The sequence below is a fragment of the Hemiscyllium ocellatum genome, assembly GCF_020745735.1.
Source record: "Hemiscyllium ocellatum isolate sHemOce1 chromosome 27 unlocalized genomic scaffold, sHemOce1.pat.X.cur. SUPER_27_unloc_25, whole genome shotgun sequence".
Lineage (NCBI taxonomy): Eukaryota > Metazoa > Chordata > Chondrichthyes > Orectolobiformes > Hemiscylliidae > Hemiscyllium > Hemiscyllium ocellatum.
Genome location: NW_026867493.1, coordinates 322,019 through 341,487, shown reverse-complemented (window position 1 = coordinate 341,487; position 19,469 = coordinate 322,019). Strand labels below are relative to the sequence as shown.

At 46.9% G+C, this 19,469-nt stretch overlaps 8 non-coding genes across 8 annotated transcripts; all 8 read left to right on the top strand.

Annotated features, from left to right (window-relative positions):
• Positions 1-2,397: 2,397 nt before the first annotated feature.
• On the top strand, positions 2,398-2,469 carry trnae-uuc (transfer RNA glutamic acid (anticodon UUC)). Its single transcript has one exon. It is a non-coding gene; the product is annotated as a tRNA-Glu (tRNA).
• Positions 2,470-3,093: 624 nt separating this feature from the next.
• On the top strand, positions 3,094-3,165 carry trnae-uuc (transfer RNA glutamic acid (anticodon UUC)). The gene has a single exon. It is a non-coding gene; the product is annotated as a tRNA-Glu (tRNA).
• Positions 3,166-3,790: 625 nt separating this feature from the next.
• trnae-uuc (transfer RNA glutamic acid (anticodon UUC)) lies at positions 3,791-3,862 on the top strand. Its single transcript has one exon. It is a non-coding gene; the product is annotated as a tRNA-Glu (tRNA).
• A 1,322-nt stretch (positions 3,863-5,184) lies between these two features.
• trnae-uuc (transfer RNA glutamic acid (anticodon UUC)) lies at positions 5,185-5,256 on the top strand. Its single transcript has one exon. It is a non-coding gene; the product is annotated as a tRNA-Glu (tRNA).
• A 625-nt stretch (positions 5,257-5,881) lies between these two features.
• trnae-uuc (transfer RNA glutamic acid (anticodon UUC)) lies at positions 5,882-5,953 on the top strand. Its single transcript has one exon. It is a non-coding gene; the product is annotated as a tRNA-Glu (tRNA).
• Positions 5,954-6,578: 625 nt separating this feature from the next.
• On the top strand, positions 6,579-6,650 carry trnae-uuc (transfer RNA glutamic acid (anticodon UUC)). The gene has a single exon. It is a non-coding gene; the product is annotated as a tRNA-Glu (tRNA).
• A 625-nt stretch (positions 6,651-7,275) lies between these two features.
• Positions 7,276-7,347, top strand: trnae-uuc (transfer RNA glutamic acid (anticodon UUC)). The gene has a single exon. It is a non-coding gene; the product is annotated as a tRNA-Glu (tRNA).
• Positions 7,348-7,972: 625 nt separating this feature from the next.
• Positions 7,973-8,044, top strand: trnae-uuc (transfer RNA glutamic acid (anticodon UUC)). Its single transcript has one exon. It is a non-coding gene; the product is annotated as a tRNA-Glu (tRNA).
• Positions 8,045-19,469: the final 11,425 nt, after the last annotated feature.

Sequence of the window (19,469 nt, the reverse complement as noted above, 5' to 3'; positions counted from 1 at the left end):
ATAGGCCACCCTTTTCACTTTAACAAGGGATTCCAATTCATTATTAAACCACGGCTCCCTCACACGACCCTTTCCTCCCTGCCTGACTGGTACATACTTATCAAGAACATTCAATAGTTGCTCCTTGAACAAGCTCCACATATCGATTTTGCCCTTCCCTTAAAGACTACTTTTCCAAGCCACGCATCCTAAGTCATGCCTCATCGCATCATAATTTCCTTGCCCCCAGCTTTAACTGTTGCCCTGCAGGGCACATTTATCCTTCTTCATCACCAGAGTAAAAGTCACCGAATTGTGGTCACTGTCCCCAAAGTGCTCACCTACCTCCAATTCTAACACCTGGCCTGGTTCATTACCCAGAACCAAATCCAGTACGGCCTCACCTCTTGTTGGCATGTCAACATATTGTGTCAGGAAACCCTCCCGCACACATTGGACAAACACCGCCCCATTTAATGTACTCGAGCTATAGCTTTCCCAGTAAACATCTGGAAAGTCAAAGACTCCCATAACAACCACCCTATTACGTTCACTCTTCTCCTGAATCACCCTCGCAATCCTTTCTTCTACATCTCTAGGACTATTAGGCCTGTAGAAAACTCCTAACAGGGTGACCTCACCTTTCCTATTTCTAACCACAGCCCAAACTACCTCAGATGGCGAGTCTTCATCCATCGTCCTTTCCACCGCTGGAATACGATCCTTGACAAGCAATGCCACACCTCCCCCTCTTTTCCCCTCACCTCTGACCCTACTAAAACATTTAAACACTGGAACCTGCAACAACCAATTCTGTCCCTATTCTACCCATGTCTCCGTAATAGCCACAACATCGAACTCCCAGGTACCAACTCACGCTGCAAGTTCACCTACCTTATTTCGTATACTTCTCAAATTGAAGTATATACACTTCATGTCACATTCCTGTTTAGAGGCAACCTCCTGTGAAATTGATGCCATGTTCCTAACCTCCCTCCACTCAAGGTCCTGCACCCTAAAGCTACAGTCTCGGTTCCCATGTCCCGGCAGAGTTAGTTTAAACCCCACCTAAAACAGCACTAGCAAACGTCCCCCCAAAAGATACTGGTGCCCCTCAGGTTCAGGTGTAGACCCTCCTGTTTATAGAGGTCCCACCTTCCCCAGGAAGAATCCAAGTTATCCAGATACCGGAATCCCCCCCTCCTGCACCATCCCTGTTGCCACGCTTTTAACTGTTCTCTCTCACTATTCCTTGACTCGCTATCAAGTGGCACGGGTAACAAACCAGAGACAACAACTCTGACTGTTCTAACTCTGCACTTCCAACCTGGCTCCCTGAAAGCCTGCCTAACATCCTCATCCTTCTTCCTACCTATGTCGTTGGTGCCAATGTGGACCACTTCGGACTGCTCCCCCACCCCCTGAAGGACCCGGAAAACACGATCAGAGACGTCGCTTACCCTTGCACCTGGGAGGCAACATACCAATCGTGAGACTCTCTCACCCCCACAACACCGGCTATCTGTGCCCCAAACTATCGAGTACCCAATAACTATTGCTCTGCTCTTCTCCACCCTTCCCTTCTGAGCAACAGGAACAGGCTCCGTGCCAGAGGCCTGAACCCCACTGCTTACCCCTGGTAAGTCCTCCCCCCAACAAGTATTCAAAGGGGTTACTTGTTCTTGAGGGGAACGACCGCAGGGGTTCTCTGCATTGCTGCTTTCTCCAAATCCTCCTCAGTGTCACCCGTCTGCCTGCAATCTTTGGAGTTGCAACTTTCCTGAAGCACCGATCTATGACCCCCTCTGCCTCCCAAATGATTCTAAGTTCATCCAACTCCAGCTCCAGTTCCTGAACACGGTCTTGGAGGAGCTGGAGATGGGTACACTTCCTGCAAGTGTAATCAGCAGGGACGACCATGGCATTCCTCACCTCAAACCTGTCGCAAGAGGAACATTACAATGTCTTCACTGCAATCCCTCCAAAAGTAACCTTCAAATAAAAAACAAGGTCTGAAGAACAGAACAAGCAAAATGCAGCACTTACCTGCTTACCACAATGGGTCTTATTATTAGGTTAGAGGAGGAGGGCGGGAGGGAGGCACTACCCGTGTAGTGCCTCGGGTGACTCTCCTGCTCGCCTTTATTGGGAAAAAAAACCTACTCAGGTTAGCTTGCGCTACACCAGCTTCCGGGTCCGCTCCGCGCTTTTTTCCAATAAAGGCGCGCAGGTGAGTCCCGGAGATGTGACATGACTCTCCAGTCTCCCCAATGTTATAGACATCACATCTGGAGCAAGGGATACAAGAAAATTACATTGATGGATGTACCGGTGAAAGTCTTCTTTCTGCCGCAGCCCAGGTTCGATTCACGGGCAGCGAGGAAATTTTCAGCAGAGCTACCAAGCGGCGTCGATGTCTCCCTGGTGGTCTAGTGGTTAGGATTTGGCGCTTTCACCGCCGCGGCCCGGGTTCGATTCCCGGTCAGGGAAGCAGTTTTCAGCGGGTCAGAGGGCCCTCTATTCGTCTTAAACGCACTGCACAGTTGTTTATTGATCTTCGTCGTTCCTGTGTGCTGCAGTGTAAAATAGCATCCTGATGCAGATTTGCTTGCGTGCGTTGGGATGATTGCTTCTGCAGCTGCAAACGAGTGAACAATCTTCACTCTCTCGGCGGAGCAGATCAGGGCTGTTTGGCAGTGTCTGTTTGTAGACGCGGTTACCTTTGTTTAACAATTTAAATTTAATTTTTTTTATGTATCCATTGCTCCCAATGCGATCTCTGTAACATTGGGGAGACTGGAGAGTCAAGTCACATCTCTGGGACTCTCCTGCTCGCCTTTATTGGGAAAAAAAACCTACCCAGGTTAGCTTGCGCTACACCAGCTTCCGGGTCCGCTCCGCGCTTTTTTCCAATAAAGGCGCGCAGGTGAGTCCCGGAGATGTGACATGACTCTCCAGTCTCCCCAATGTTATAGACATCACATCTGGAGCAAGGGATACAAGAAAATTACATTGATGGATGTACCGGTGAAAGTCTTCTTTCTGCCGCAGCCCAGGTTCGATTCACGGGCAGCGAGGAAATTTTCAGCAGAGCTAACAAGCGGCGTCGATGTCTCCCTGGTGGTCTAGTGGTTAGGATTTGGCGCTTTCACCGCCGCGGCCCGGGTTCGATTCCCGTTCAGGGAAGCAGTTTTCAGCGGGTCAGAGGGCCCTCTATTCGTCTTAAACGCACTGCACAGTTGTTTATTGATCTTCGTCGTTCCTGTGTGCTGCAGTGTGAAATAGCATCCTGATGCAGATTTGCTTGCGTGCGTTGGGATGATCGCTTCTGCAGCTGCAAACGAGTGAACAATCTTCACTCTCTCGGCGGAGCAGATCAGGGCTGTTTGGCAGTGTCTGTTTGTAGACGCGGTTACCTTTGTTTAACAATTTAAATTTAATTTTTTTTATGTATCCATTGCTCCCGATGCGATCTCTGTAACATTGGGGAGACTGGAGAGTCAAGTCACATCTCTGGGACTCTCCTGCTCGCCTTTATTGGGAAAAAAAAACCTACCCAGGTTAGCTTGCGCTACACCAGCTTCCGGGTCCGCTCCGCGCTTTTTTCCAATAAAGGCGCGCAGGTGAGTCCCGGAGATGTGACATGACTCTCCAGTCTCCCCAATGTTATAGACATCACATCTGGAGCAAGGGATACAAGAAAATTACATTGATGGATGTACCGGTGAAAGTCTTCTTTCTGCCGCAGCCCAGGTTCGATTCACGGGCAGCGAGGAAATTTTCAGCAGAGCTACCAAGCGGCGTCGATGTATCCCTGGTGGTCTAGTGGTTAGGATTTGGCGCTTTCACCGCCGCGGCCCGGGTTCGATTCCCGGTCAGGGAAGCAGTTTTCAGCGGGTCAGAGGGCCCTCTATTCGTCTTAAACGCACTGCACAGTTGTTTATTGATCTTCGTCGTTCCTGTGTGCTGCAGTGTGAAATAGCATCCTGATGCAGATTTGCTTGCGTGCGTTGGGATGATTGCTTCTGCAGCTGCAAACGAGTGAACAATCTTCACTCTCTCGGCGGAGCAGATCAGGGCTGTTTGGCAGTGTCTGTTTGTAGACGCGGTTACCTTTGTTTAACAATTTAAATTTAATTTTTTTTATGTATCCATTGCTCCCGATGCGATCTCTGTAACATTGGGGAGACTGGAGAGTCAAGTCACATCTCTGGGACTCTCCTGCTCGCCTTTATTGGGAAAAAAAAACCTACTCAGGTTAGCTTGCGCTACACCAGCTTCCGGGTCCGCTCCGCGCTTTTTTCCAATAAAGGCGCGCAGGTGAGTCCCGGAGATGTGACATGACTCTCCAGTCTCCCCAATGTTATAGACATCACATCTGGAGCAAGGGATACAAGAAAATTACATTGATGGATGTACCGGTGAAAGTCTTCTTTCTGCCGCAGCCCAGGTTCGATTCACGGGCAGCGAGGAAATTTTCAGCAGAGCTACCAAGCGGCGTCGATGTCTCCCTGGTGGTCTAGTGGTTAGGATTTGGCGCTTTCACCGCCGCGACCCGGGTTCGATTCCCCGTCAGGGAAGCAGTTTTCAGCGGGTCAGAGGGCCCTCTATTCGTCTTAAACGCACTGCACAGTTGTTTATTGATCTTCGTCGTTCCTGTGTGCTGCAGTGTGAAATAGCATCCTGATGCAGATTTGCTTGCGTGCGTTGGGATGATTGCTTCTGCAGCTGCAAACGAGTGAACAATCTTCACTCTCTCGGCGGAGCAGATCAGGGCTGTTTGGCAGTGTCTGTTTGTAGACGCGGTTACCTTTGTTTAACAATTTAAATTTAATTTTTTTTATGTATCCATTGCTCCCGATGCGATCTCTGTAACATTGGGGAGACTGGAGAGTCAAGTCACATCTCTGGGACTCTCCTGCTCGCCTTTATTGGGAAAAAAAAACCTACCCAGGTTAGCTTGCGCTACACCAGCTTCCGGGTCCGCTCCGCGCTTTTTTCCAATAAAGGCGCGCAGGTGAGTCCCGGAGATGTGACATGACTCTCCAGTCTCCCCAATGTTATAGACATCACATCTGGAGCAAGGGATACAAGAAAATTACATTGATGGATGTACCGGTGAAAGTCTTCTTTCTGCCGCAGCCCAGGTTCGATTCACGGGCAGCGAGGAAATTTTCAGCAGAGCTGCCAAGCGGCGTCGATGTCTCCCTGGTGGTCTAGTGGTTAGGATTTGGCGCTTTCACCGCCGCGGCCCGGGTTCGATTCCCGGTCAGGGAAGCAGTTTTCAGCGGGTCAGAGGGCCCTCTTTTCGTCTTAAACGCACTGCACAGTTGTTTATTGATCTTCGTCGTTCCTGTGTGCTGCAGTGTGAAATAGCATCCTGATGCAGATTTGCTTGCGTGCGTTGGGATGATTGCTTCTGCAGCTGCAAACGAGTGAACAATCTTCACTCTCTCGGCGGAGCAGATCAGGGCTGTTTGGCAGTGTCTGTTTGTAGACGCGGTTACCTTTGTTTAATAATTTAAATTTAATTTTTTTTATGTATCCATTGCTCCCGATGCGATCTCTGTAACATTGGGGAGACTGGAGAGTCAAGTCACATCTCTGGGACTCTCCTGCTCGCCTTTATTGGGAAAAAAAAACCTACCCAGGTTAGCTTGCGCTACACCAGCTTCCGGGTCCGCTCCGCGCTTTTTTCCAATAAAGGCGCGCAGGTGAGTCCCGGAGATGTGACATGACTCTCCAGTCTCCCCAATGTTATAGACATCACATCTGGAGCAAGGGATACAAGAAAATTACATTGATGGATGTACCGGTGAAAGTCTTCTTTCTGCCGCAGCCCAGGTTCGATTCACGGGCAGCGAGGAAATTTTCAGCAGAGCTACCAAGCGGCGTCGATGTCTCCCTGGTGGTCTAGTGGTTAGGATTTGGCGCTTTCACCGCCGCGGCCCGGGTTCGATTCCCGGTCAGGGAAGCAGTTTTCAGCGGGTCAGAGGGCCCTCTATTCGTCTTAAACGCACTGCACAGTTGTTTATTGATCTTCGTCGTTCCTGTGTGCTGCAGTGTGAAATAGCATCCTGATGCAGATTTGCTTGCGTGCGTTGGGATGATTGCTTCTGCAGCTGCAAACGAGTGAACAATCTTCACTCTCTCGGCGGAGCAGATCAGGGCTGTTTGGCAGTGTCTGTTTGTAGACGCGGTTACCTTTGTTTAACAATTTAAATTTATTTTTTTTTATGTATCCATTGCTCCCGATGCGATCTCTGTAACATTGGGGAGACTGGAGAGTCAAGTCACATCTCTGGGACTCTCCTGCTCGCCTTTATTGGGAAAAAAAAACCTACCCAGGTTAGCTTGCGCTACACCAGCTTCCGGGTCCGCTCCGCGCTTTTTTCCAATAAAGGCGCGCAGGTGAGTCCCGGAGATGTGACATGACTCTCCAGTCTCTCCAATGTTATAGACATCACATCTGGAGCAAGGGATACAAGAAAATTACATTGATGGATGTACCGGTGAAAGTCTTCTTTCTGCCGCAGCCCAGGTTCGATTCACGGGCAGCGAGGAAATTTTCAGCAGAGCTACCAAGCGGCGTCGATGTCTCCCTGGTGGTCTAGTGGTTAGGATTTGGCGCTTTCACCGCCGCGGCCCGGGTTCGATTCCCGGTCAGGGAAGCAGTTTTCAGCGGGTCAGAGGGCCCTCTATTCGTCTTAAACGCACTGCACAGTTGTTTATTGATCTTCGTCGTTCCTGTGTGCTGCAGTGTGAAATAGCATCCTGATGCAGATTTGCTTGCGTGCGTTGGGATGATTGCTTCTGCAGCTGCAAACGAGTGAACAATCTTCACTCTCTCGGCGGAGCAGATCAGGGCTGTTTGGCAGTGTCTGTTTGTAGACGCGGTTACCTTTGTTTAACAATTTAAATTTAATTTTTTTTATGTATCCATTGCTCCCGATGCGATCTCTGTAACATTGGGGAGACTGGAGAGTCAAGTCACATCTCTGGGACTCTCCTGCTCGCCTTTATTGGGAAAAAAAAACCTACCCAGGTTAGCTTGCGCTACACCAGCTTCCGGGTCCGCTCCGCGCTTTTTTCCAATAAAGGCGCGCAGGTGAGTCCCGGAGATGTGACATGACTCTCCAGTCTCCCCAATGTTATAGACATCACATCTGGAGCAAGGGATACAAGAAAATTACATTGATGGATGTACCGGTGAAAGTCTTCTTTCTGCCGCAGCCCAGGTTCGATTCACGGGCAGCGAGGAAATTTTCAGCAGAGCTACCAAGCGGCGTCGATGTCTCCCTGGTGGTCTAGTGGTTAGGATTTGGCGCTTTCACCGCCGCGGCCCGGGTTCGATTCCCGGTCAGGGAAGCAGTTTTCAGCGGGTCAGAGGGCCCTCTATTCGTCTTAAACGCACTGCACAGTTGTTTATTGATCTTCGTCGTTCCTGTGTGCTGCAGTGTGAAATAGCATCCTGATGCAGATTTGCTTGCGTGCGTTGGGATGATTGCTTCTGCAGCTGCAAACGAGTGAACAATCTTCACTCTCTCGGCGGAGCAGATCAGGGCTGTTTGGCAGTGTCTGTTTGTAGACGCGGTTACCTTTGTTTAACAATTTAACTTTAATTTTTTTTATGTATCCATTGCTCCCGATGCGATCTCTGTAACATTGGGGAGACTGGAGAGTCAAGTCACATCTCTGGGACTCTCCTGCTCGCCTTTATTGGGAAAAAAAAACCTACCCAGGTTAGCTTGCGCTACACCAGCTTCCGGGTCCGCTCCGCGCTTTTTTCCAATAAAGGCGCGCAGGTGAGTCCCGGAGATGTGACATGACTCTCCAGTCTCCCCAATGTTATAGACATCACATCTGGAGCAAGGGATACAAGAAAATTACATTGATGGATGTACCGGTGAAAGTCTTCTTTCTGCCGCAGCCCAGGTTCGATTCACGGGCAGCGAGGAAATTTTCAGCAGAGCTACCAAGCGGCGTCGATGTCTCCCTGGTGGTCTAGTGGTTAGGATTTGGCGCTTTCACCGCCGCGGCCCGGGTTCGATTCCCGGTCAGGGAAGCAGTTTTCAGCGGGTCAGAGGGCCCTCTATTCGTCTTAAACGCACTGCACAGTTGTTTATTGATCTTCGTCGTTCCTGTGTGCTGCAGTGTGAAATAGCATCCTGATGCAGATTTGCTTGCGTGCGTTGGGATGATTGCTTCTGCAGCTGCAAACGAGTGAACAATCTTCACTCTCTCGGCGGAGCAGATCAGGGCTGTTTGGCAGTGTCTGTTTGTAGACGCGGTTACCTTTGTTTAACAATTTAAATTTAATTTTTTTTATGTATCCATTGCTCCCGATGCGATCTCTGTAACATTGGGGACACTGGAGAGTCAAGTCACATCTCTGGGACTCTCCTGCTCGCCTTTATTGGGAAAAAAAACCTACCCAGGTTAGCTTGCGCTACACCAGCTTCCGGGTCCGCTCCGTGCTTTTTTCCAATAAAGGCGCGCAGGAGAGTCCCGGAGATGTGACTTGACTCTCTAGTCTCCCCAATGTTCTCGAGATTACATCAGGAGCAATGGATACTAAAAAAATTAAATTGTAACTGTTAAACAAACGTAACCGCGTCTACAAACAGACACTGCCAAATAGCCCTGACCTGCTCCGCCGAGAGAGTGAGCATTGCTCACTCATTTGTAGCTGCAGAAGCAATCATCACAACATATGCGAACAAATCTGCATCAGGACGCTATTTCAACGAACTACTTCACACTGCAGCACCCAGGAACGACGAAGATCAATCAATAATCTACTGTACAGCGTATTTTAGATGAATGGGTAGCACGCAGACAACTGCTTCTTTGACCGGGAATCGAACCCGGGTCGCGGCGGTGGAAGTGCCAAATCCTAACCACTAGACCACCAGGGAGACATCGACCCCTTCTTGTAGCTCTGCTGAAAATTGCCTCGCTGCCCGGGGATTGAACCCGGGCTGCGGCAGGAAGAGGACTTTCACCGGTACATCCATCAATGTAATTTTTTTAGTATCCTTTGCTCCCGATGCGATCTCTATGACATTGAGGAGACTGGAGAGTCAAGTCACATCTCCGGGACTCGCTTGCGCGCCTTTCTTGGAAAAAAGCGCGGAGCGGACCCGGAAGCTGGTGTAGCGCAAGCTAACCTGGGTAGGTTTTCTTTCCTATAAAGGCGCGCAGGAGAGGAACCCCAGGCACTACATGGGTAGTGCCTCCCACCCGCCCTCCTCCTCTAACCTGATAGTAAGACCCGTTGTGGTAAGCAGGTAAGAGCTGCGTTTTGCTGGTTCTATTCTTTAGACCTAGCATTTTTCAAAAGTTACTTTTAGTGGGATGGTAGTGAAGGTAGTGTAATGTTCCTTTTGCGACATGTTTGAGGTGAGGGATGCCATGGTCTTCCCTGTTGATTACACTTGCAGGAAGAGCTCCTCCAAGACTGTGTTCGTGAACTGGAGCTGTAGTTGGAAGAACTTCGAATCATTCGGTAGGCAGAGGGGGTCATAGATCAGAACTTTAGGGAAGTAGTAATTTCAAAGATTGCAGACAGGTGGGTGACAGTGAGGGGAACTTGGAGAAAGCAGCCAGTGCTGCGACCCCCTGCGGTCGTTCCCCTCAAGAACAAGTACACCATTTTGGATACTTGTGTGTTGGAAGACTTACCAGGGGTAAGCAAAGGGGTTCAGGCCCCGGCACGGAGCCTGTTCCCTTTGCTCAGAAGGGAAGGTTGGAGAAGAGCAGAGCAATAATTATTGGGGACTCGATATTTTGTGGCACATATAGGCGGTTTTGTGGGGGCGAGAGAGACTCACGATTGGTATGTTGCCTCCCAGGTGCAAGGGTAAGTGACGTCTCTGATCGTGTTTTCCGAGTCCTTAAGGGGGTGGCGGAGCAGCCCGAAGTCATGGTCCACATTGGCACCAACGACATAGGTAGGAAGAAGGATGAGGATGTTAGGCAGGCTTTCAGGGAGCTAGGTTGGAAGCTCAGAGTTAGAACAAACAGAGTTGTTGTCTCTGGTTTGTTACCTGTGCCACGTGATGGTGAGTCGAGGAATAGTGAGAGAGAACAGTTAAATGCATGGCTACAGGGATGGTGCAGGAGGGGGGGATTCCGGTATCTGGATAACTGGGGTTCTTTCTGGGGAAGGTGGGACCTCTATAAACAGGATAGTCTACACCTGAACCTGAGGGGCACCAGTATCCTTGGGGGGACGTTTGCTAGGTATCTTTGGGGGAGGGGGTTTAAACTAACTCTGCAGGCGCATGGGAACCTAGACTGTAGATTTAGGGTGCAGGACCTTGAGTGTAGGGAGATTAGGAGCTTGGCATCAATCTTGAAGGAGGGTGCCTCTAAACAGCAATGTGACATTGAAGTATACTTCAATGCGAGAAGTATACGAAATAAGATAGGTGAACTTGCAGCGTGGGTTGGTACCTGGGATTTTGATGTTGTGGCTATTACTGCGACATGGGTAGAACAGGGACACGATTGGCTGTTGCAGGTTCCAGGGTTTAAATGCTTTAGTAGGGTCAGAGGTGGGGGTAAGAGAAGGGGAGGTGTGGCATTGCTTGTCAAGGATGGTATTACAGCGGTGGAAAGGACGATGGATGAACACTCGCCATCTGAGGTACGTTGGGCTGAAGTTAGAAATAGGAAAGGGGAGGACACCCTGTTTGGATTTTCTATAGGCCTCCTAATAGTCCTAGAGACGTAGAAGAAAGGATTGAGAGGGTGATTCAGGAGAAGAGGGAAAGTAATAGGGTGGTTGTTATGGGGGACTTTAACTTTCCAGATATTGACTGGGAAAGCCATAGCTCGAGTACGTTAGATGGGTCGGTGTTTATCTGTTGTGTGCAGGAGGGTTACCTGACACAATATGTTGACAGGCCAACAAGAGGTGAGGCCGTACTGGATTTGGTTCTGGGTAATGAATCAGGCCAGGTATTAGAATTGGAGGTAGGTGGGCACTTTGGGGACAGTAACCACAATTCGGTGATTTTTACTCTGGTGATGGAGAGGGATACGTGTGCACTGTAGGGCAAGAGTTATAGCTGGGGGCAGGGAAATTATGATGCGGTGAGGCATGACTTAGGACGTGTGGCTTGGAAAAGTAGGCTTCAATGGAAGGGTGCAATCGATATGTGGAGCTTGTTCAAGGAGCAACTATTGAGTGTCCTTGATAAGTATGTACCTGTCAGGCAGGGAGGAAAACGTCGTGTGAGGGAGCCGTGGTTTAATAATGAATTGGAATCCCTTGTTAAAGCGAAGAGGGCGGCCTATGTAAAGATGAGGCGTGAAGGTTCAATTGGGGCAATTGAGAGTTATAAAGTAGCCAGGGAGGATCTAAAGAGAGAGTTAAGAGCAGCAAGGAGGGGACATGAAAAGTCCTTGGTTGGTAGGATAAGGGACAACCCAAAGGCTTTCTATAGGTATGTCAGGAATAAAAGAATGACTCAGGTTGGAATAGGTCCAGTCAAGGATAGTAGTGGGAAGTTGCACATGGAGGCCGAAGAGATTGGGGAGACACTGAATGAATACTTTTCATCAGTATTCACTCAGGAACAGGGCATTGTTGCCGATATGAATATTGAGTCACAATTAATTTTAATGGATGGCTTTGAGGTATGTAGGGAAGAGGTATTGGAAATTCTGGAAAGGGTGAAAATAGATAAGTCCCCTGGGCCTGATGGCATATATCCTAGCATTCTCTGGGAAGCAAGGGAGGAGATTGCAGACCCATTGGCCTTGATTTTTATAACCTCGTTGTCTACCGGAATAGTGCCAGAAGACTGGAGGATAGCAAAGGTGGTTCCCTTGTTCAAGAAGGGGAGTAGGGATAACACTAGTTCCTATAGCCGGTGAGTCTCACTTCTGTTGTGGGCAAAGTCTTAGAGAAAATTGTAAGGGATAGGATTTATGAACATCTGGATAGGAATAATGTGATCAAGGATAGTCAGCATGGTTTTGTGAAGGGCAGGTCTTGTCTCACAAACCTTATTGAATTCTTTGAGAAGGTGACTAAGGAGGTGGACGAGGGTAAAGCTGTAGATGTGGTGTATATGGAATTTAGTAAGGCGTTTGATAAGGTTCCCCATGGTTGGCTACTGCAAAAAATACGGAGGTATGGCATTGAGAGTGCGTTGGAGGTTTGTATTAGGAATTGGCTGGCTGGAAGAAGACAGAGTGTAATAGCTGATGGTAAAGGTTCATCTTGGAGTGCAGTTACTAGTGGTGTTCCGGAAGGATCTGTTTTGGGACCATTGCTGTTTGCCATTTTTATAAATGACCTGGAGGAGGGGCTAGAAGGTTGGGTGAGCAAGTTTGCGGATGATACGAATGTCAGTGGAGTTGTTGACAGTGAGGAAGGATGTGGCAGGTTACAATGAGATATAGTTAAGCTGCAGAGCTGGGCAGAAAGGTGGCAAATGGAGTTCAATTTTGGTTAAGAGTAACAAGAAGATGGATTACTGGGCTAATGGTTGGATACTTGGTAGTGTGGATGAGCAGAGGGATCTTGGTGGCCATGTACACAGATCTCTGAAAGTGCTGTGAAGAAGGCATATGGCGTACTAGCTTTTATTGGTAGAGAAATTGAGTTCCGGAGTCCTGAGGTCATGTTGCAGTTGTATAAGACACTGGTGCGGCCGCGTCTGGAGTATTGTGTGCAGTTTTGGTCGCCATACTATAGGAAGGGTGTGGAGGCACTGGAACGGGTGCAGAGGAGGTTTACCAGGATGTTACCTGGTATGGTAGGAAGATCGTATGAGGAAACGCTGAGGCACTTGGGGCTTTTTTCATTGGAGACAAGAAGGTTTAGGGGTGACTTGATAGAGGTGTACAAGATGATTAGGGGTTTAGATCGGGTTGGCAATGAGAACCTTTTTCCACCTAAGGAGTCAGCTATTACGAGGGGGCATAGCTTTAAATTAAGGGGTGGTAGGTATAGGACAGATGTTAGGGGTAGCTTCTTGACTCAGCGAGTCATGAGTTCATGGAATGCCCTGCCAGTAGCAGTGGTGGACTCTCCCTCTTTATGGGCATTTAAACGGTCATTGGATAGGCATATGGAGGATAGTAGGCTAGTGTAGGTTAGGTGGGCTTGGATCGGCGCAACATCGAGGGCCAAAGGGCCTGTACTGCGCTATAATTTTCTATGTTCTATGTTCTATTAAGCTGCATCAGGACATTATTTCAACGAGCCACGACACACTGCAGCACAGAGAAACTGTGAAGAGCAGAAGAAAAAGATGTATATAGTGTATTTAAGGAGAACAGGTACCTAATAAACCCAGTCCGCCGATTTCTCAAATATGCTTCCAAGTTGACTTCAAAAATTCGGTTTGTCCTTCCATTTTTTGCTATTTTATTTTGTGAGTTTTAAAAATTCCGCAATCCTCTGACTTGAGTATTGGAGTTGGTAAGTTACGTTGTGGCTGGACAGGGCACTGGAATATTGTGGAATACTTTTGGAATATTGTGTGCAATTCTGGTCTCCCTCCTATCAGAAGGATATTGTGAAATTTGAAAGGGTTCTGAAGCACCAATGAGTCCGCAGAGAGGAGAGGCCCTTCTGCTGCCGTGAGTGCGGGAAGGCCTTTAGTGATTCCTCTGCCATGCGGACGCAGCAATTGGTCCACACCCGGGACGGCTGTTCTCATGCCCTGAGTGCGAGATGGCTTTCAGCAGTTCTTCCCACCTGCCGAGACACCAGTGGGTCCACACCGAGGAGAGGCATTCTTCTGCCCCGAATGCAGGATGGGCTTTGCTCTTTCTTCTGACCTGCTGGCCCACTGGTGGGTCCACAGTGGGGAGAGGTTGCTCAGTTCCTCTAAGTGCAGGAAGGCCTTCATCAAACCTCAGACCTGCATTTGTTTGGACAGGACCACCGTGCGAAAACACATGCAGACACTGGGAGAATGTGCAAACTCCTCACTGGCTGGAATCAAACCTGGGTCCCTGGTGCTGTGAGGCTGCAGTGGTAACCACTGAGGCACTACATATTGCAACCTGAAGTAGGCAAGCAGGAGGTCGGGAGAATACAGCCAGCCAGGCAGCACCAAGATGTGGAGTAGTCAGCATTTTGGGTATTAACCCTTCTTCAGGACTGAAAAGTTGACTTCTCTATGAGAAACGATTTACGGAATGTTGCTGGGGGTTGAAGGGATTGAGCTACAGGGAGAGTCTGAATAGGCTGGGGCTATTTTCACTGGAGCATCGGAGGTAGAGGAGTGACCTAATAGAGGTTACAAATTCATGAGAGGGATGGACAGGGTAAAAGACAAGGTATTTTCCCTGGGATGGAGGACCCCAAAACTAGAGGGCATAGGTTTAGGGTGAGAGGCGAAATATATTAAAGGGACAACTTCTTCATGCAGAGGGTGGTACATACATGAAATGAGCTGCCAGGGTATATGGGTCAGGTGGGACTAGATTAATTTAGGATATCAGGTCAGCAAGGAAAAGTTGGACTGAAGGGTCTGTTTCCATGTTGTATGTGTCTCTGACTACTGGTCCTCATGTAAGTTTAAAAGAGAGTCCAAGTAACTTTGAATACTTCAATCTTGTTGAAATCACCTCCTCAAATGTTTCAAATGACTCCCTCCGAGCGATACTGTTTAAACATGCTGAGTTGAACAAAATATCCTATCAAGTTCAACACAAACCCAGAGTTGAAGATGTCAGAAGTCACACGATACCGAGGGGACCAAAACTGATCACAATATTCCAGGTGCAGCCTCATCAACATTCTGTATAACTACACTATATCTTGCCAACATCTATACTCAATTCCCTAACTGATGAAGGTTAGTGTGCCTAAACCTTTCTTCACTGCCTTGTGTAGCGATGTTATCAGAGATATAGGATCGACTTTAAACTGATCCACAATCCAGCGACTGGGAGCACTGAAGCAGAGTACTGCAGCATGAGTGTGCTGGGCACATAACCCAGAGGTCGATTGGTCAAAACCATATGATGCTATTGCTCAATGTCTCCAAAAGTTGCTTTCCTTTGCAAGGGTACTCTGTTCCGTATCTTGCCTTTGCATCTGCTTCCCAAAGCTTCTTCAGTAGAGGAGTGACAGTGGCAGCTGGAGCCCAGGAACTCACCAACCCCCTGGACCTGGAGGAATTTCCGAGCTCCAAAGTGGGGGGTGCCCAACTGGAGGCTGGATTTGCTCAAGGCTTGTATCGATTAACTTATTTAAATGGTACCTACTGTATGGGGATTTGGTTCACCTTAAAACTGGAGGATCATGTCAGAATGTTTGTTTATATTTAGCAGTTGTAGTTGGTAAAATACACTCCCTGGAGGAACACATTCTATGATGCTGCATTTCTTGCCTTCTGCCCTTTCCCCATTTCTTATCTCCCATCTTGATTGTATTTTTTTTGGGTCAAATTTGATTTCATATTTATCCGACTTGGTATTCACTGTGTGCTATTAATTTGTTTGTTTGAATATTCTAAGTCAAAATTAATGGTGTAATTTCATTTCTGATGTCAGAGTTTGACATTGAATGTGCAGTTGTGAATACCAGTAAGTTGTGAAAATAAATCAATAACTTGTGATTTTACAGCAAAAAGAGCAGTTCACCGCTATCAATGGCATTGTCTCATTTGAAGGGGATGAGTTGAGCCTGACCAACAATTTCAAACAGTCACCCAATTTTATTAATATTTTCGTTATCTTCATTGAAGATAACAACTCTGGCATGCTAAAATTTACACAATTTGTTTATAAGATTTATTTATATATCCATTGCTCTGCCACATTGGGGAGACTGGATGCCAACTTGCAGAACATTTCAGGGAACAGCTCTAGGACTCCAAACCTAAACGATCCCACCGCCCTGTGGCTGAATATTTTAACTTTCCCTCCCATTCCGTCAAGGGCATGCAAGTCCTGTGCCGCATCCCCTCAAAGCTCTAGCTACCTGACGTTTGTAGGAAGAACACTTCATCTTCCGCCTTGGGACCCACCAACTACATGGGATCAATGTCAATTTCACCAGTTTCCATATTTCCCCCCACCCTCACTCCCACACCACGCGCCTTGTCCCAGATCCAACTTTCCAACTCGGCATTGGCCTCTTGAGCTGTCTTACATTTTCATCTTGCTTCCTACCTATTCGGTCCACTCTCCTGTCTTACCTCTCATGATAAATCAGCACCTCCAAGGACCTATTTCATTCACAGTTACCTCCCCTCCATCCCCATCCCCTTCCCAATTATCTCTCAGCCCCGTTGGACCAACCTTCATTCCTGATGAAGAACTTATGCTGCAAACCAAGACTGTGGTGAAGGAGCATCCTTAATAAGAAAGAGTTCCCAATTCAGATTTATTCCCCATTTGTTCCCCCGTTCTTCTAGAAATAAGAAATGTCTTTTTCTTCCACTAGAAAGTGGTCTTACACTTTGCGGTGTCTGAAGTGTTATACAACTCCACTTTTTTGCCTACCTTTTAAGAATCCTTTCAACCTGTTTTTCGGACAATGGTGTCGGTTACCAAAAGTAATCATTTCACTCCTCTTCAATGCCCCATTTCTCCTCCTAGGAACCACTTTGACATGTTGTCTGAGTGTACTTGGTTTTCAAAATGTAATTTGGCCATTGAAGTGAACAGGCTTAGTCTTTATTGATCGCTAGCTTTGTTTGCACTAACTGTAATTATCCACTAATTTGCTGTTTTTTTGTTCCACCAAAGCTGGAAAAAATTATCTGTATTTATTTTGCACTCAGGTGTGAAAAATCATCCCAAGAATCGTCATATTATTATAGTTGATTGAAGCTATAACAGGAGGCATTCTGTGGCAGTTTGAGACTAAAATCTTGGCTGGAAAGAATGTAAATTGATGATGAAAGTCAAAAAACAGAATCTCTGGCCACAATCTATCAGTCTTGCTTGATTAATTAGTGGCTCTTCAAAAGCACTTCCAAGCCATCACCTCAACCACCAAGAGCAGGTAAGTGTGAACACAGCATTCCAACTGTGAAATATATCGCATTGCTTCTTTGTTATTGATCAAAAACCTGGAACTCGCTCCTGAACATTATTGCAGACCACATCATAATGTGAAGCAATTTAAGAGGCAGCTCAGCGCCACTTTTTCAAGGACAGTTTGGGAAGGGTTGTTGGCAGAGCCAATGATATTCACATCTCATGAAATAATAAGCAAAGAGGCATGGATAGAGGATTGGCTAACCAATGATACAATTGGGATAAGGGGCATGTTCAGGATAGCAAATTGTAACCAGTAGTGTGCCACAGAGATTAGTGCTGGGGCCAAAATTATTTACAATATGTATTATTTACAATTATTTACTTGGATAAGTAAAGTGAATGCACTATTGTCAAGATTGCAAAAAAGATGGTTGATGGGAAGGCAGGTGGTGAGAAGACATGAAACATCTGCAGAGGTTTATAGACAGGTTAAGCAAATGGCAAATGGAATAGAATTTGGGGAAATGAGGTTGTGCACTTTGCCAGGAGGAACAGTGCTGAATGTGAAATGGAGAAATCTGTTGAATAGAGGGATTTGGAAGCCCATACCCATGCATCTCTTCCTCCAAGTTCAGTGAAAAATAGGGAAGGCAAATGGGAGGTTTACCTTTAAATACAGTGTAAAGGTCGGGAGGTTATAGTGAATCTATGTCAGGCACCAGTCAGGCCACAACTGAACACTGGGTGGGTCCTTTACCCAAGGAAAGATATACTGGCTTTGGAGGCAGTCCAGAGAAGGTTGACTAGGATGAAAAGAATATCATATGAAGAGAAGTGAATAGGTTGGGCCTATACTTATTAGAAGTGAGAAGATTTAGAGGTAACCTTATTTTCACATAAACGATTCTGAGGAGACTTGACAGGCTTGATGTGGAAAAGTTTACCTTTGTGGGTGAATATAGCACCAGAGGGAATAACCTGCAAATGAGAGATTGCATGTTGAAGACAGATAGGAATTTTTACTGAGGGCAGTAAATCTGTGGAACATGTTACTCCAGAGGGTTGTTGAGCTTGGGTCGTTAAGTACATTCAAGGCTGTCAGTATTTGTTTAACTAGTGAGGAAATTGAGGATTATGTGGAAATAGCAGGAAGTGGAGTTGATGTTTACCAGAGCAAACGTGATCTGAATAAATGGCAGAATTGATTCAATGAGCTGAATTAAATAGTTAAGAATAAAGGAGAAAAGGATACAACTGGCAACTACAGGCCAGTCAGTGTTGGAAATTAGAGATTGGACGGAGTTGGTGGCATTTTGGCATTGTTACTGGATTTAACATCTGGAGATTCAAATTGATGCTGCTATGTCCCCGATACACTTTGGAATCAATTAATATATCTGGAATATAACGCTTATCGCTGCTTTGGTGATCTTAGCAATTGATATAAGGACCTATCTTGTTAAGGAAGGAAATCTTTAGTCCTTACCCAGTTTGGCGATTGTGTCAATCTTGATCCACGGTAATGTGATTAACTCGTAACTGCCTCTGAAATGGCCCTTGGTATTTCTGGGAGATAACGTGCCACATCCCATGAATGAATAAAGGAAAATATTCAGCAGAAAATTGTCACTGAAGTGAAGATTGTGATCTAGTGGTAATGGTTGAGTAACCCAGAGATCTAGGTCTTCTGACAACAAAAATTCAAATCCCATCATGGCAGCTCGTGGAATTTATGTTCAACTAATAAAAAGATCTGGAAGTGAGAGTTTGTCTCAGTACTGGCCACCAGGAAACCATTATTGATGAAAACAATGAACGGCAGATGTTGGACATCGGAAACAACAGGCACATTGCTGGGGCATTGCAGCAGGTCTGTCAGCATCTGTGGAGAGAAAACAGTTATTGTTTTGAATCCAGCCAGTTTTGAAGGGCCATTGGACACAAAACATTAACACTAATCTCTTTGTAGATGTTGCCAGAACTGTGCTGTTTCACCAACCATTATTGATCGATGTGAAATTATTCCTTTATGGAGGAAAATCTACTATTCTTTAACACTGTGCGTGCACCAGGGACCATGTGATTCCAGACCTACTACAGTGTGGGGTTGACCCTCAGCTGCCTTCTCGCATGTAATCAATTACTCGGTCCAAGTGACATCAGGGACGGTGAGAAAATGTTGCACATGTTTGCAACAATCACATGCCGCAATTTCTTTGTACAAGAAAAGCACCAGTTAACGAAGGACAGCCAAGACAAATTGCTATGGGAAGGTCATACCCAACTGGTTTCATTTCCTTGTAGTAATACCAGAATTGTAAGTATTTTTAAAAGTCGTGTTCAGAGGTTACAAAGCTGTAGGAATACTGAAAGGGTTCAGAAAAGATTTACAAGGACGCTGCCGGGGTTGGAGAGTTTGAGGGCAAGGAAAAGGCTGGACAGACACGAGCTATTTTCCCTGGAGCTTTGGAGGCTGAGGGATGACTTTATAGAACTTCATAAAATCATGAGGAGCATGGATAGGG